At 37.6% G+C, this 13,807-nt stretch overlaps 1 long non-coding RNA gene across 1 annotated transcript; it reads right to left on the minus strand.

The window, feature by feature from the left end:
• Positions 1 to 12,631: 12,631 nt before the first annotated feature.
• LOC126865802 (uncharacterized) lies at positions 12,632 to 13,163 on the minus strand. Its single transcript, XR_007689681.1, has 2 exons — positions 12,985 to 13,163; positions 12,632 to 12,822 (listed from the first exon to the last, which is right to left on the minus strand). It is a non-coding gene; the product is annotated as an uncharacterized LOC126865802 (long non-coding RNA).
• Between the last annotated feature and the right edge of the window lie 644 nt (positions 13,164 to 13,807).

The following is a 13,807-nucleotide window of genomic DNA, read 5'->3' on the forward strand; positions in this document are numbered from 1 at the left end:
GATGTTGATCGTTGACGTTTATAGTGAAAGAATTTCGTCAACGGCGCCATCTGGATCCCTGTTGAAAAATTAAACTAGCCGCAACAGCACCATTAAGCTCATCACCCAGAGTAGCTTTTGTTGCTGAGTCGTGGAGGAATTATTATCATCAACGACATAAACTTTACCAGTTCCGGTAATGTTCTTCATGTGATCCAGGCATTCGAACTCGCAACATCGCTTTCCAAGACGAAATTTTTTGCATGTCTGTAGTAAAAAGAAATCGAATCTGGTCCGTCGTATCGAGTAGTCCAGTGATTAGGGGGTTTCGGTGTTTGTTGACTCTTTTGCTATATCTGTCGCTATATTTTGCTATTTCCTCTTTGACTGTAGGTATCTTGAGGTCGCGATGGATGGTTTCGTTGGTAACATACCAAGGTGCGTCTATTAAGGCTCTTAGCGTTTTCGATTGGAATCGTTGTAGTATTTCGATGTTGGAGTTACTTGGACAGCAACAGCTGGTGATACTGTCATACACCTCCATTTATAAACTTTCGAAAATCGATGTGACCTTCAAACTTTAGTGTATTCTGTTTCACAGCACAAAATGTTTCCGAAACGTACGTTTATTGTTACAATAAACTTGACTAGTGGCTCTGAAATACTATCCTTGAAAAAACAATGGGGAAATTGGAGCAAAAGCAGAAGGAAATAAACAAAGACCTTGTTGGTTCGTAAAAATAAAATATGCTACAGGAAAAACTTTTTCCAACGGATTGAGATGCGACAAGCTTTAAAAGCTATGACGCGAATCGAGCGTTTGTCTACAAGAGCGCATTTTCGGTGGATATATATGTCGGAATGACATTGGGGATAGGGTTGTCGGTGTTTGAGGAGTCTTCATTGAAGGTAGCCATCGTTGCGGTGTAACGAAGATACGATTTATTGACACAGGTATGAATAACACAGGTTTGACAATCTACCACGGCGGTGAGACGTCCGCGACACTAGTGACAATGGTCTCCGGTTCGATAACGAATCCGCGGCCAACGGGATGACAGATGGGCGTTCTCGCTGAATCTAAGTCTGATTCGTAAAAATAATTGCTGAGCGTAAAGACGTTACTCTTTGGTCGACGGGAGCGCGTAAAAGAATGCCCGTCCCGTCCCGATGATGCCACAGAGGAAAACTATAATGGGGTGTGTCTAAGGACACGAGATCATCGGATTCGTCGAGGAAAGCCTTCGTTTAGGAAGTAAGGGAAATTGACGTTGCTGCTAATTGGTCAATCTCCATATCGGTGGTTAGAAAAAGATGGTAGCCGCCCTCGAGGGAAAGTTGCTAGTGGGAGACGCCGCTCGTTGAAAAATATGTCTCCCCTATCTTCCCGTAGTTGGGACAAAGACTGTTTGTCTGTTTGAAGGACTTTAGTTAACTAAACCTTAAGATTTATAACGGGCCCTCGGGCTAGCCGAACATGTACTGCGGAGACGCATCGACATCTGGCAATCATCTTACTCGAAGAATAGGGTCTGCGTGTGGCGAGCCACGGGACAGAAACCGTGGGAATGTTTACTGTCGCGTGTCGCCACGAATATTTCTTTTAAGGAGAGCTATAGAATTACTCCATACCTTTGTTAGGCAAAGCGTTCATCCCTTGACCGCGGCTACGTTGGGCGACAGACTGTCACCTCGAGCCAAAGCTCACCGTCACTAATCTCGAACAATTACAATCGGATTGAATAACTACAATAGTTTAGTTACAGTTATAGTAGACTTTAGATTGCAATGTTGCGGGGCTATCCAAAGGTTCCGGTGTCCTTTCATCTCCGACATATAGATATACATGTATATGTGACGAAATATACTAAAGCAATATTGACCCTTTGTCGCTGAAAGTATCAAACTACAAAACTTCCTTTCAAATTTTCAGAATAAGGAAATCAGGATCATGATAAATAATTGGAACATAATTAAAAATAATATATCTTCTCTATAAGATAATGAATACATTGGTTCATTTAATTTTTATGGATATTCAAACGCTTCTGTGAAATAAAACGTCAAGATTATAGAGTATAAAATTCATAGCTATGAAATAACTAAAACTCTGATGTATTATTAAAAATATACGTTAGGTTGTATGTAGTGATACATACAAAGATTACATGTACAAACCCATAATTAACACAATGCTACCGCAACCATTCTGCAATCTACCTTGCCCAAAACACTCTTCCAGTCACCTCCAAACTCTTCAATTCTCTCCACCTAACCACCCACAAACCATTCACAAACATGCAATTCCCGACAAAAGAAGAACTTATCGTCAGTTGTCCTTAACATCTCGTTCATTCATTTGGTCCCTATCCCCCTATTTCCTCCCACTGCGATGATCGCACTACATTTTTCCACGTCTCTATTCTATTCTCTGGATGATCTGAATTCTCGAGCAGTCGAGTGACGATTGATCTGTACAATTGATCGATTTCTTTTTACTACAGACATGCAAGAAATTCCGTGTTGGAGAGCGATATTGCGAGTTCGAGTGCCTGGACCATCTGAAGAACGTTACCAGAACTGGTATAGTTTATGTCGTTGATGATAAGAATTCCTCCACGACTCAGCAACAAGAGCTACTCTGGGTAATGAGCTTAATGGTGCTGTTGCGGCTATTTTAATTTTTCAACAAGGATCCAGATGGCGCCGTTGACGAAATTCTTTCATTATAAACGTCAACGATCAACATCAGCCATCAGGGAACGAAGAAGGTACGCTGTAACGTGTCTGAGTAATTATACCTCGAGGAGTACATACAGTTATGTAATGAAGATTCATATGTGAGTGTTTGTTTTCTTATTTCTTTTCCCTTTGTTTCATTTGAATGGATTTTTGTACTCAAAGAGCGAGGTAAGATTACGTCAGATACGTTTTTACATATGCTAAAAAAATGGAAAATGATGATGATGAATCAATGACACGTAGAAAATTATAATCTATTGTATTGCTGTTATCTAATGGTGTTGTAGTTGACTGTATGGTGGATGTATCTAATGGTGTTGTAGTTGACTGTATGTTGTTCAATATTGCTATGAAACTCTTCTGATTCATTGTCACTTATACGAAGGATGGAAGTATGCGAATTGGGAGAAGTCAGGTTGAGAGATGCAAGATTTATACGCTCGTTCTGTCAGTTATCCCAGTGTCTGTTACGCGATAGAAAATGAACGAACTGAATAATAAATGCATTATCGGCATGAAGATTGCTTGATGTAGGCCACCGCTTTTTTTCTATCCTTCCGATACCATTTTTCTTTTTTTTCTTTTTTTGCGAAACACTTTGCTAGTCGTGAGAAGCAGCAATTCCCTTCTGCGAATCAATTACGGTTCACGAGAAATTGTATTATAGCCTGGAACGTATTCAAATTATCTTCAATTATTCTCGGCTGTTTCCATTTCCATTCGTCTCTTACGTAAGTACTCGTTTGATGTACGTACATAGTGAGACAATAATCGTTAACACCTTTAATGTCTTCAGTATTATAGAATAAGACGCGAAAATACGTTGAAACCTGACTTTTAGATTCGCGAGACTCTATAAGGCTTCGAAAGTCTCTTGTTTCAGGCCGAATAAAAAATTGTAGATGAAGAATTACATTGCGAGGTCTGTTAAGGAAAATTTTAAATCGTATCGTTGTAATAGGATTATTTCAGCGAGGGAAATTACGTGTTGCGTGCGAAGCCACGAGCTTTCTTTCAGGCTAATATACATAATTGTCCTATCGAACTTTCCATCTAAACCGTTGCGCTCACACGTGGATTTTGCATTTCAATTTTCTTACTTACAGTCCAGTCCAGTGAGACCAAGTTAAATTTTTCAGCCCTCCGAGGTAGAATATGTTTTATAGAGAGACGTACAACGCCATGAAGGGGAGACAGATCAATAAATTGGGTTATCTTTAAATTACTGACAATCATTTCATCGACGCGGTTTCACCGACACCGAGTCCCCCGGCAACGTCTGTCAAAGCTTATTTACCGATACACTGAAATCAACCACAATCATTTTACCGACCTCTTCCTTTGCTGACAGTTATTATACTCGCTGTCATATGTTATCGTTGATTATACATCTTTATTTACAAATTCGTTCCTGTGTATAACGAAACAAAGGAAGAAACGAAAATGATACGTTTCATGACGCATTGTTAAATTATTAATTAACGAGAGTTACATATCTACATGAATGCTTTGAAATGTCAGTTATAATTCATGAAAATGGATACAAGCCATTTTACTATACATAAATAGAATTATAAAGACATGTTACGTACTAATGCTTTTACGAAATATATTTCTGTATACGTTTGACGTTTCTGTATTATTCCTTATGTGCTTTCTGCTCTTGTGTTTAGCTCGTCGGAAGTAAAAATACGTTAAGCGAATCAGCTAATCTATTCGAGCGTTTCAACGGCTCAGTCTTCTCTTATGCAACTACCAAAAGAGAAGATAAGTCTTTGGTTATACAACATTTCATAACGTCCAAAGTAACGGGGCACTAATTAGTTGCAACTTTAAGACAGACCAGATATCAGTCATCGTCCGTAAATACATTTATTACGATCGTTTAAAGTTTAAAGAAACACCGTTATAAAGTCGTAATACGAGACAAAGCGAAGAGAAAGTAAACTGTTGGATATATGACAAAATAATTCTATTTTAAATAAGAGACTGGTCAGCGTGGTTATTTTGTTTACAAAATCAAACGAATTTAATGAATGTAATGGTAAGGAAGTAACTATAAGTGGCTGTTAAACTATTTTTATGCTTGAAAAGTAATTCGCAAAGTAATGTAAAGCAGTACTACTGAGTTGTACATAACCTCTTTCAGAATTTGTTCTTAACCTCTTGCTTCATAACTTCCTTAATTATACTCTTCAAACTTATTGACTACTTCGATGTTGTTACGAACAGAAACTGATAAAATATTAATCTTAAATATAGATTGAAATGAAAGCTTGTCACGTAAATATATATATATGTACTACTTACTCAAACTATGGATCACATAACCTATAAAAAAAAAAAAAAAAAAAAAAATTATTGTACACTATAAAGCAAGAGGTTAAATCTTTAATCTGTTAAGAATTAAATTTTTTATTGTAACTGCGAAAATTATAAAAGTACCAAGCGAAGCAAGTACGGAATATATGCGGAATATGAATCGCTCAACTAACCAAAGAGCGGCTCAGTGACAAAATTAGTAAAGTAAAGACCACAAATATTACAACATTATATTCTACCACAAAATAATTCTCTATACAAAAAAGGTACACAACGAATCGATTTTTCACAACGATAAGAGTCAACAGAACCAATCAAGACCAGACGAGACTCTCATAAGACAACGATATCAGAGGGATCAAATCAGCGACTTCAATCTATGTTACAGAGTATAGTTATCAAGAAAAATTGCTCTTTTCATGAAAAGTATGGTAATGATACTCTTATAACACATTGTATATCTGACAGTCGGATGTGCCCGTGGCCATCGGAAATGTAAAGACGACGCTTTTAGAAAGTGATAGCGTCATCGCGTATTAAAAACGCGTTAGAAGAAGGACGGTTTCGCTATCCAAGGCGAATCGAAAAGTGTGCGTGTTGCGAGAATCAGAGTTGATCGAGACGTCGAAGCATAGAGTCGTTAGAATTGAGTTGCGAGTGTTGTCGAGTGTTAGAGTTGCTAGTGAGAGAGAGAGAGAGAGAGAGAGAGAGAGAGAGAGAGAGAGAGAGAGAGAGAGTTACCAAATAGTTGTCAAGTTATTTGTTGTAAATACGAGCGTTGCATTTAGTTTTCCTGTTAATCAAACATCGTTTCTCTGTCTAACTAATATCTGTATTTTCAATCCATTATTAATATATTCCGATATTACAAGTGGGGGCTCGTCCGGGATTGAATAAGACAGAGAAACGATACGATTTAACGGAGCTATTTCTGCGGGAGTAGAAAAGAATAGAATAAAATGGCAAACGTTGAAGACGAACGATTGTCGGGTGAAGAGGATTTGACGCTGGAGGAGCTGAGGAGTAAGCTCGCACAGATGAATCTGCCTATATCCGGTGCGAGATCAGTGCTGGTTGCCAGGTTGAACAGAGCGTGCAAACCTGGTCGATCTACTCCTAAGGATTCGAAGCGTGGCGAAGAACCAACAAACCAGCGAGATCTAAGAAGCAAGCAGAGAGCCGAACGCAGTCAAGAGGGAGAGGAAGACCTCGAGAAGCTGAGGACGAAAGAGCTGAGAGCGCGTCTCGTTAGCTTGGGGTTGAAGGTAACGGGAAGAAAATCCGAACTACGCGCGCGGCTACAGGCGGCCCTAGAAGGAGACGATGTATCGTCGGAAGAAGAGAGCTCCGACGAAAGTGAAGGCGAGGACGATAAACAAGGCGCGCGAGAATACAGGAGAGGCACGCGAGCGGTGTATCAGGACCGCGATGAGTAGCAGCAGAAGGTATGCGTCGGTTCGATGTTGAGTCTTAAAGACGTGGAAGACTCATTAGAGAAATTCAGCGGGGATGATCTGCTGAGGGTAAATCAGTGGGTGGAAGACTTCGAGGAAATGGCAGAAGTGTGGGGTTGGTCAGACGCCCACATGGTGGCCTATGCTAAGAAATTACTCGCAGGCTCCGCTCAGGCCTTCGTACGACAAAAACGATGCGCGAAGTCCTGGGCAAAGCTAAAAAAGGCGTTGAGGAATGAGTTTGAAAATGTAGTAAGCGACCAACAGATACATGGCGAGTTATCCCATAGAAAGAAGAAAGCAGATGAGAGTCTGCAACAATATATGTATCACATGTGCGGGATTGCAAAACAAGGAAGGGTTGATACGCAATCCTTGATAGACTACATTATTCAAGGCATTCCCGACGAGGTCGCGAACAAGACTGTGCTATACGGAGCCAGGAATATCGAGCAATTAAAAGAGCGTTTCAGGCGCTACGAAGCGATAAAAAGAGATATGGAGATGAGGACGAAATTTGAGGAGCCGAAGAGTAACAGGGTAAAGCCGGTGGCGAAGCTGTCCGAAACCGAGAGGAACAAGGAACCCGGTCGATCTGGAGATGCGAGGAAGACGCGATGCTACAATTGCTTCAAATGTAGGGAGTACGGACACATCGCATCAAGTTGCGACAATTTGGGTGAGCCCTCAAAAAAAGTTTACAGCGTGTTTCGGTCGTTACAAACAAGGCGTGGTAAGGATGTTAAGATGGAAAATTTCAAATTGAGCGCGTTGATAGACACCGGTAGTGAGCTGACTCTAATGCGAGCAGATCAGCATGTGAAAATCGGAGCGCCCAGATTAAGTCGGGAAATCGTTGGATTTGGCGGTGTCGGTTCCGGAAGGAATTTTACGCTCGGGAAATTTTCCACGAACATTATTATAGACAATGAGTCGTACTGTATAACCATACACGTAGTTCCAGACACAGTGATGCAACATTCGCTTATTATTGGCGCAGACTTTTTGGACACTGTTGAAATAAGTATAAAAGGGGGAGAATCTTTTATTAGTAGAATAAAGGACGAAAATCCCGATGAGTGTCCGGAAGTCCTCAAGATAGATGTAGAGACACAGGCGAGTGAGATAGATTTGTCACACGTTAAGGACATGCAACATAGGCTAAAAAGAGATTTGAAGAGAACCAAAGCATTGCTAAGAGACGCTCAAACGATGCTGGAGAGATCGAAAGGTGACTCGACGGGTAAAGCAGCTTTACGACAGCTGAAGAACCAGTTAGAAGATGCAGAATGCGCTAGAGCAGTTGCAGTTAAAGCGAAACAGGCACTGGAGCAAGAACCGAATGAGACGCAGGCTTCGTTGCAGGAAGTACTGTGGCAACGTTCCGAAGCAGAAGATCGTGTTAATGTAGCTAGTCGCGAACGAACTGAGCTACTGTCGCAATTGGAAGAAAATAAAGAAGAGTTAGCAGAAGTTTTGAAGAAGTATCGGGCAGCTGTGCAGCAAGTGTCGGAGGAACGGAGAATAGTGGCAAGACACGTGGTGATTGGTAAAGTGGACCAAGAGATGGTGTCCTCGTCGGATTCTTGCGGCCAGCAGGAGGACTTAGCGAACATCACGAGGAGGAAGAATCTGGCTAAGGATGTTGTTGATGATATTTGCGAATTTACTGAGAAGGATAGCGTTGCGGATGTGAGGGTTGTTTCAAGTTTTCGGATAGACTCGAAGAGAGTGAATGCAAGGCGAACGAAAAGACAAGGGAAGTCGCACGTGCGGAATCCCTCCAATAATATCGATATACAGAGGATGTGGATGACGAGGACGACGATGGGATTGTCGAGGACACGATGAACGTGAAGACCTTCGAAAAAGAAGAGATCATAGTCTCGGTAGATGGTAAGTTGTTAACGTCTTCCATGTACGAACCGAGCCTACGAAAATGTCACGATGCTGCCACGACGATCAAAGCCCCTGACAAGAGTGAAATGGGTAAACAAACAACGGAGAGGAAGATAGAGGAAGAGCGAAAGAGGAGCAGTAGCATCGAGGACGAACAGGCCGCGGTGTTCCAAGAGGAACGAGATCAGCTGCGTGCGGACGCAAAGAGACGGATTGAGGAGATCCAAATCCGAAACAAGCGGGCGTATAACAGGAGACGCAAGAAGGCGACAGCATACAGGACGGGAGATCTAGTGGCAATCGAGAGGATGCAGAGGGGTCCCGGGCTAAAGCTGCATCCGAAGTTTCTTGGACCGTATCGGGTGATAAAAGTCCTGCGAAATGACCGATACATAGTGCAGCGAGAGGGGGAGCACGAAGGGCCACGTACAACTTCCACGGCAGCCGATCACATGAAATGGTGGAATGCTGACGATAGTGATGTAAGTGCGAGCGGCGCTGATGAGCACATCTGAGGGCAGATGTGATTGTCAGGAAAGGCCGATTGTAATATCGTAGAATAGCTTTGATTGGAGATCGGCTGAAAATAGAAAAACCGTGTACGTCGTGTTTCTGTGGTTCGTTTACATTTAAGAGTGCCTACGTGACTAAAGGCACGTAGTTGGTAGTTCTTACATAGGTATGAGGGAAACAATAGACAACGTTAGAAGAAGGACGGTTTCGCTATCCAAAGCGAATCGAAAAGTGTGCGTGTTGCGAGAATCAGAGTTGATCGAGACGTCGAAGCATAGAGTCGTTAGAATTGAGTTGCGAGTGTTGTCGAGTGTTAGAGTTGCTAGTGAGAGAGAGAGAGAGAGAGAGAGAGAGAGAGAGAGAGAGAGAGAGAGAGAGTTACCAAATAGTTGTCAAGTTATTTGTTGTAAATACGAGCGTTGCATTTAGTTTTCCTGTTAATCAAACATCGTTTCTCTGTCTAACTAATATCTGTATTTTCAATCCATTATTAATAAATTATAATTAATCGAACAAAATTACACCTTTAATATATTCCGATATTACATTACCGTGATGTAATATTTATCATGCTTATTTTGTACGTAAAACGAATCGTTGGAATATTCCCGAAGCTAACGAAGCATTTCCCAAAAGTTAAACCGAAGAGATTAACGCGAATAGTTAAGTGAAATTTTTCCATTAACTTGCTGACCAACCGGCAAATAAAAAATCATAAAAATTGTTTCAATGTGTTGAGGTCACGCATAACTTCTTTTTTCATTGACGATTACCAAACAGGTAAAATTTCGAAATTGTACGAAGGCCACGTGACCAGATCGTATTGGAATTTGAAGTGCATGGAAAAAGACAACTCGAAGTACAAACCTTGAGCTGTACTACTCGAAGTACAAACGTGAACTAATGGATGCAGAAAAGCAATTAACGCCAAACATCCGAACAGCATCTTGGAGCCCGTCATTGTTCTGAAATAAAAGAAGTGACGAATTAAAAAGACGCAGGACTAATAATAATAAAGGAAACTTAGTTCGTATTATAAATTGAATTTACATCAGAAAAGAAGCACGATCAAGCGAAACAGATCGTAGAAATGACAAATATCATCGATATACGTTTCAGTGTAATTTCACTTTTGAAAATTATTTAGTTTAATACGATCGTATTCATCGCTCCGAAACTTTCATTGTGCTGCAATTTGTGCTGCGTCTTTTTAATTTCTCTATCTTTCTGTGTTTTCGGAAAAATTACTTGAAAGATTAAGAATTGCTTGCCTTATTTTATTTTCGATTAGTTAGGATTTGATTATTCCAGGTAAGGTTTATTATTTATAACAGGTTTTATCACTTGTTTATTATTTAGGAGTTTGTTATTTTAGGATTAGTACCTTTTAGGATTTCTTATCCTTCGAGTTTCTGTTTCAGATATCTAGGTCTATTTCAAGATGTTTTATTACATTAGGATTATTTATTCGATTAAGATAATTTAAGAGTTTCACAATGTACAAAGAAATAATCGCGTGAAATTTAGATTTATGCTTTAAACGTATTAAACACGCGGTAATTTCAATGTCTATAGCCTCGAACGTGTTCTGATTAGTTGTGTCATTGTCTGTGACATTGAAATCACAAAAATCCATTGCAAGTGTGCTGTCATGCAATGTGGATGTAATTGGGTTTTTTGGGGTTAGGTTGGGGTTAGGTTGTATCATCTGATTTGTACAGTACTGTTTTAACGCAAGGACAGGAAAGTTATTATATATTTCCCGTCCATTATTTGAATCGTTGTGAAGTGTAACGAATTATATTCGATTCGAGGAGATGTTAATGAATTAGCCATTTCATATGTAATTACATGGAAATAAAAATCATTGCAAAAATAATTGATCTAATGACAACGGAATTTCCAATATTTTTTTGTTTCGTCACCTCTTTTTCGTAATATATCTTTTATAGGTACGTGATTTATTAATCGTTCGAATGGAAATAATTATTCGTATAATATTCAAACGATTCTAGCCATAAAATAAATTAAAACGATACCTGTCAATGATATGCAATCTGCGTATGACGTCAACCTCGATCTATGCTTATACAAGAAATTTTATCAATCAATGACTAGATATACAATAATCAAATATTATAAAATTTCCTGAAAACCTTTAGGTGTTAATATCTTTAATATTTGCAAGTTATTGTTTAGCGCTAATTAGTTAGAATGTAACAAGTGGTGTACCAGAATTGAGATAATTAAGCCACACGAACAATCTTATTTAGATCTTTTTAATTTTTTAATTCTCTTTTGCTCTAATACTTCGTAAAATTAATCTTCATTAGCTACTACACTTCATAGAATAACAAGAGATAATTTTTCTTATATAACGTTTCATTCATAAAATCTATCATTAAAGTATATCTTCATAAAAATATCATTCCATACTAACGGTATATTTGGTGTCATACGAGATAACAGTTACCAGTGATGACATATGTAACTTTATAAAGATATCTCGTTTTATTATATATTAAAAGAATGTACTCATTGCTGCTATATTTCAGATGAAAAAAAGGCGGCAACGATTTTACAGTAAAATCGTTCGTTTACAACTGATTCATTTACATTTCATGATAATACTGTGCATTCTGAATATGCTATGATTTGGTTTAAAATAATAAATAGTCCATTCTTGCATACTATTGCTCCAGCTTTACTTGTATTTTCGATATTGGTATAAATAGAAAGACAATTAATGTCGTTCGAGTCTATTTTCGGATCATTTATATTACGTTTAATCCATATAGTTATCATATGAGACATAGTATCGTAAAATTTGGAAGAATAAAACGTTCGTACAGGAAGTACATTTTATAAGAACTCCAACAAATCTGCGTGTGCACCTAAAATACAAACTGATAGTGATAGTGATTGTTCATAAGTTTATATACATTATCTAATGTCAATCGAAGGTATCAATTCTTTTTCTCCATAAGAGTACTTTTTCATTTATATGTGTTCAAAAATACATGTGTTCAACCGTGAAGCATATGTCACCTACAACGAAAAAGAGTTTTCCTATACTTAATATTTCCTTTATATACCTATGAAAGTCTATTCTTCGCGTAGTATGAAATTATGAATAAATCTGGAATATTGTTCAATCTGAAAAGAAAAATAACTTATTGACATCATTCATTGATACGAGATTCAGAATGTTTGTTTTGTCTTGCAGAAAAAGAAGGCAGCCCTCCCTTTCTTTTAATGTGAAATAGAAAGCGAAAATTTGAAAACAGATTTTTTGGAAATTTACTTGCAAATATCGTTTTCAATATCGTGATTTTCTTCCCAATGGTACTGTACTTTCAAATTTTCCAGTATCCCTCTAAAAACAAAAAGTCGAACCTCGTTATTGTTAACGTAGGCATTACAAGGAAGCGAAGTATTAGAAAGCAGCTCCTTTTTATTATGGATTTCTCTATAATCATGTAAATAAGAAATTCCGGAAATTTTTTCCTCAAGAATTTAATTCTTGTGTTTTGATTGATAATTATTACACTGCATACTAACTTTTCGCATACTGTTCGCGTCTAACAGTTTCCTAATAATAACTACTTCAAAATTACATATGTTCTTGCACGAATTCAAAAGTACGTATGATACAATTACAATTGATTCTAAAATAATAATTATTTAAAGATATTAAGATACTAATTAAACGTTTCACTGTATTTCAAAATCTGGAACAACAAATTTTTATTTATAAAAAATGAAACTGTCTTTATATATTCTTTGTCACGATGCTATTTCTTATTACCGTGTCGACATTTTTTAAAATTCATTTTGTTATCTCTACGCAATATGAAAATTCATATACTGCTTAATATTTTTTGCATATTATCCATCCACCGCATGATATCTTCTGAAAAATCAAAATATTAATGTTATATTATTACAATGCTTCTTAAATATCAATTTTTGACAAATTTGAAATCCAATATATTTTGCACAATTATTATTTATCAAAAAATTCCAAGTTAGTAACTTTCTTTTCAAATGGCAAATAACATATACTTTGACTTACCTGTAAGTTTTTGTTCCTAATCATCATTTCCTCTTATAGAACATCATTATTGTTCTTATAATTACTACCAGTGTCATAGATATTGTAGTGGCTACAACTGAATTAATAGAAAATGATAAATAACTGTGTATAACACTAACACATAATTGTGTATAACAATGACACATAACTTTTACTTACATATCTGTCGATAAGGGATTACTTACTGTGATATCCTGTTGATGTTTCTTAAGGCACTTGATTAGGTGCGATACGGTATCATTCCTTATGGTATACTGTAGATAAGTATTTTAGAAAATAACAAGAATAAATCTAAATTATTCAGAGGTTCCAGTTTCGGCTTAGACATAAATACAGGACCATTTGCAAAGAAGAAAGGGTGCGTTTCTACAGCCTCGTTATAGTAACCATGAATACCAATCTCTGAATTACTGGTTACTAAACATAAATATCCTATAAAATTTAATATATTTCTTTAATTTTTAATACATACATGAGTTAGTAGTTCTAAATTATGAATCATCCTACCTGTGATATTACGCTTTTCCTTATAATATCATCACTCGAGTGAACAACATTAAGATCATGTAAACCATGTCATCCTATCTTACTGTGAAGATACTTAGTTATGTTATCTAACATTATAAAAATATCATCAAATTCAAGTCCTTTTATTCACATCACATGGCCACGACGATCTGGTTCTTCGTTATATAATGTTCTAAAATTTGTCGTATATATAGGATGTACAAACCGTGATATCAAGGTATCAGTTCTTCCTTCCCAAGGGACAGTTTCATTAAAATTCTGATAGAATTAAAAA

This window comes from Bombus huntii, chromosome 1 (genome assembly GCF_024542735.1).
Source record: "Bombus huntii isolate Logan2020A chromosome 1, iyBomHunt1.1, whole genome shotgun sequence".
Classification (NCBI taxonomy): domain Eukaryota; kingdom Metazoa; phylum Arthropoda; class Insecta; order Hymenoptera; family Apidae; genus Bombus; species Bombus huntii.